This window comes from Orbicella faveolata, unplaced genomic scaffold, assembly GCF_042242905.1.
Source record: "Orbicella faveolata isolate gen_17 unplaced genomic scaffold, um_ofav_v1 contig_3, whole genome shotgun sequence".
Classification (NCBI taxonomy): Eukaryota; Metazoa; Cnidaria; class Anthozoa; order Scleractinia; family Merulinidae; genus Orbicella; species Orbicella faveolata.
The window spans coordinates 309,848-314,856 of NW_028301558.1; the positions used below are offsets into that span (position 1 = coordinate 309,848).

Consider the following 5,009-nt stretch of genomic DNA (forward strand, 5'->3'; position numbering starts at 1 on the left):
TTTTGAAAACCAAAAGTAGTATAGTAAATGGCGGTACTAGGACATTATATAAAAAAACGGCATACCCACTCCCCTAGAAACCCAAAAAATACCCTCGCCGGGCCTCAACTCGAAAAATGCATTCAGTCAGGCCTCTTACGGTATGTTTTGTCCTAAGCCCTCTCATTGGCAAATTTCATGTCTCCCAACCCTCTAGAAATCAAAAAAAATCCTTCTGCTAGAAACACTTCGCGAAGTCGGGTCATGACCAAAAAGTACTCTTGCCACCCCTCTGGAAATCAAAAAACTCCTTTAGCCAGAAACAGCATAAATTAGGCTATCTCAGGCCTCTGCAAATCAACAAATTATTCACCAAGTGGCAAAACAGAGCTTTTGAATTTTATATAAAAGAGAAACGTTTTTGATATATTGGTAGTATGAGTATGAAAAATGAAATTGAAATATATGAGGTTCATCCTTTGTATAATAAATATGCCGCGTCGAATCTTGGCAAGGTTATTAATACCAGAACAATGAAAATAGTTGGGTGCAGCTTAAATCATTGTGGATATAATCGTTGTTCTGTCAGCGGGCTGGGATTCAAACAAAACTCAATGCTAGTTCACAGATTTATATGGGAATGTCTCAACGGTTCAACTTGATTCCGAGTGATAAAGTCATTGATCATATTAATGATGTGAAAACTGATAATAGACTGTGTAATTTACAATTATTATCACAAAGTGAGAATAGTAAGAAAGCAGCAAAAAATCGAGATTATTCTTTTGTGAAGTATAATCATTTGAATAAGAAAAAAGTCAAATCAATAAACTGCTCCGATGGGACGATTATGATTTTCAAAAGTTTATCCAGTGCTGGAAAAAAGCTTCATGCTAGTGCTGGTTCAGTGAAAATGATTTGCGATGAAAAAATATGGCTATAAATATGCCTTTTCAAAGTTAGACGGTTCCAAGTATTCATTTGAATATATGGCTTTATATAAAATATGCATATAGCCAGAAACAATAATATTTTTGGCTATCATAATAGCAAAAGCAGATATGGCAAAAATAACACATCTGATAGACGATCTATCTGTATATATAGGCTATACTATTTTCACCACAACCGAGTAATGTCGCTAATATACATTACTCGATTAACGTTTATATTTTCAGCACATCCTTTAGTGGTACCCAACTGTTGAAATCATCTCTGTATCCCTTTCACTTTACTAACGCTTGCTTCTTCTTATGATTTCTCCTTATGATGTTTTTCAATTCTGAATATATCCTGTTGGGCTTTTAACAGCTCAGGGTCATAAAAACTGCCTTTATCTCTTCACCGTGGAGATCTTTTAATTTGTAAGTGATTGGATTCGCATATTGGATCTTATCAATTGTAAATACTTCCTCAGTCCAATTAGGGGTATATCCTTTGTCGAATACTTTTCTCTTGCCTTTGCTTATTCTAACCTTATCACCGATTTTAAACTTTGGTTTTGATGATGGTTCTGTATTACTATACAGAATAAAATATACAATTCCTTCATTTTTTCCTAACTAGCTTCAACAGGTGTCATTTTTATTGAACCGTGTTTGGTGTTATTATACTGTTCTAATATTTTGGGTAGAATATCCAAATACTGATTACTGCATTACCCTAAATAGTAAACTGCTTCCACATTTTGGTTTTTATTGTTTCATTCCATCTTTCACAAACAGATGATTTTTCTTTATTCTCGGTGGAATACAGTGTTATATTATTCCTATCCAACAAGTCCTTCAAATGCTTGTTATAATACTCTTTACCCTCATCAGTCCATAAGTACTCAGGTTTTCTTCCCTCTTTGATAATGGATTTGAATGCTTCAGTTACAGATTCACCTTTTTTATCCTTCAACGGTACAATCCAACCGTATTTACTAAACACATCTAAAACCATCAGAAGATATCTGTAGCCCTTGTTCCACTTGCTGAACAGCTGCATTTCAACTAAATCAGAACACCATATTTCATCAATATAATTGACTGTTACACGCCGTCGAGTAAAGTTACGTTTCACTAGTTTGTGTAATTCATCAGCTAATTTTTCTTGCCAGTTCACTTCACTCGACGGATTCTTCCGTTTTTTGATACCCCAAGACCCAGTTTCTGTTTTTTATCGATCAATCAAGAATCGTGCTGTTGATCCCCTCTTTGGCATTTCACCATATGGTATTTCATCCAGTGATGAAACCATTTGCCAATCACAATCACCTTTGTTTTTCCCATATCATAACAAATATCGTGATCAGCAGCTATTTCATCCACCTTATTATACGGTTGTACGTACCATTTGAGAACTCACTGGTGATTGGGTTGTATTCTAATTGCTTATTCAATGGATTATATGGTCCCATTTATTTGTACTTTCCTGGTGTCCATCCAGCCTTTGGTTTTGCTATTTTGCCAATCGCTTTGTGGATATCAATTGCACCTCCTTTGTACATGTCAGCATCAAAATCCATTCTGTCAGTTTTATATTTGTAATTTGGTCTCACTTTGGTTGATAATTAATTAATTGCTTCAGATCCAACTTTTCAAATAACAGTCGTTGCTTTCTTAATTCCCCAATCAATCGCTTTCTCTTGCAATTTTGGATTTCTTACAAATACCTAGTCCGGAACCTATTTGTTTATTGGAAAGTTTCAGAAGAACATTCGGATCACCTCTTGCTAATACTCTTGCCAGATCTCCAACTTGTTTTCTGGTTAATAGATGGTTATAAGTATTCACAAGATCACTAAAACTATTATTTGGTATCATAAAGGCACCACCTGTTTGGCCTCTTCCCGTTATTTTCTTCACAATTTGGGAAGCACCTTCTGAAGCTAATCCGGCCAATGCAGATAATGCAAGTGTTTTTGTTCTTGTAGGTGCAAAAGTACGACCTAAACTTAATATGCTTGTCAACCTCGAACCTGGTTTCTGATATTAGTCTTAGTCAGTTTGATGTCCATTCCTTTATTCAGCTGTTTATTCTTGTGCAATCGTTTCACCACATTTTGTGGAACGTAGAAAACGTTATTTCCAGTTAGGGCATCTTTTGAAAGCCTGAGAACAATGGTTTCACGCTTATGAAATGCACTAGCAAGATTCTTTTTTCTGATTTGGTGATAATTTCACCCTTATTTTAAATAATTGCGTCATATATTATATAGATTATATAAAATATGTATTTTGAAAAACATCCTCGTATTGAGGAATAACTAACTAACTTCTATATTTCCTATTCTATTTATTTACACAATAACTAACTTATTACAAATTTTGTTAATCACAACCAGCATCTCTTCGTAAAAGACATTTGCGTCAACGTTGAATGCAGCTGCTGGAGCAGCATTTATTTTGTATCTGAAAATTAACTGTTTGGGATCCCTTGTAACTTTTTCTGTTTGGTTTGTTAAATCAAAATATATCATACCATAAAGACCATTAAAATTTGCAAGATTCAGTTGTGTACCAGTATTAAAATCATTTCTTCTTGCAGCATAAGACAAATCGTTAAAAATTCTCACCTTAGTTTCTGTATCATACTCAGTTTCTGGATAACATATTCCACTTCCATATTCTAATGTACATGTCGTCAGATAACTATTAGCATCAGCGGCATTCAATTTATAAGTATCAAATAAGTAAGGATTTTCTGCCACGACATTTGTTTTATTTCTTTGGAGATATACAAATATATGTTTAACATAATCCACACTTGCTGATATCTGATAAAAACCACTTGCTTGTGCTGGAGCGGACATTTGATACATCGATCTCAGATAGGACCATTTAGTTTCTTTCAAAAATGAGCTGACAAAATTGTCATATGGACAATCTTTTGGAATTAATTTGGGCACCCATAATAGCAAACGATTAATGGCGACTCTTCCATCATCGGTAGCATCTGCTTTTTGAATTAGCTCATCATCATTCTGAAGTGTTATATTGAATTGTAATTGCATTGGTATAAGCATCTTATCTCTAACACTTCGAAGAATGAATATCTATTGACAGGAATAATAACATTGACATCAGCATTTCCCACTGTTAACCTTCGTCTTGCTTCAAATCCTGCATTCTAATTAGCATTAGCAATCTGATGGCTAGTATCCAAATACCAAAGACCGTTTTTTCCAACTGATCTGCTGAAATCATCAGAATACTCCAATAGATTCTTAACAAAATTGACCTTGTGGAGATTATCTGTATCATATACGATTTTACCAGCAGATTTGATCATCAGATGACTGATGAAAGAGTGTGAGCCATTGATGACCGTAATTCTATCACCTCCACCATAAGCTGTTCCATCAGCGAGCTTTTGTACTTGAAACTGAATTTTTAAAATAAGCATTATACCAATCGTAAAATGCTGATCTGTCATTGATTGTAAATTTGTATCCATTTTGATCTTGGTGTTGACCATTAGCTGGTGCTCTGATTGCATCATCTAACTGGTATCTTACAAACTCATTTCGTTGTAACATTTCACTTGATCTAAAAGCCATTATACTATTAGTTTAGATAAAAATTCGTGTTTTATAATATTGTTTCTTACGCGTAAGAAATAAAGTGAGAACGATTAGGGAAAGTCCAGTGGATGATGTGTTTCTTACGCGTAAGAAATAAAGTGAGAACGATTAGCGAAAGTCCAGTGGATGATGTGTTTCTTACGCGCAAGGAATAAAGTGGGAACGATTAGGGAAAGTCCAGTGGATGATGTGTTTCTTACGCGTAAGAAATAAAGTGAGAACGATCAGAGAAACTCTAGTGCATGATGTGTTTCTTATACGTAAGAAATAAAGTGAGAACGATTAGGAAAAGTCTAGTGGATGATGTGTTTCTTACGCGAAACAAATAAAGTGAGAAAGATTAGGGAAAGTCCAGTGGATGATGTGTTTCTTACGCGTAAAAAATAAAGTGAGAAAGATTAGGGAAAGTCTAGTGGATTATGTGTTTCTTACGGGTAAGAAATAATAAAGCGACAAGGATTAG

At 34.6% G+C, this 5,009-nt stretch overlaps 1 pseudogene; it reads right to left on the reverse strand.

The window, feature by feature from the left end:
- Window positions 1-3,262: 3,262 nt before the first annotated feature.
- LOC149105955 (uncharacterized) lies at window positions 3,263-4,522 on the reverse strand (annotated as a pseudogene).
- Between the last annotated feature and the right edge of the window lie 487 nt (window positions 4,523-5,009).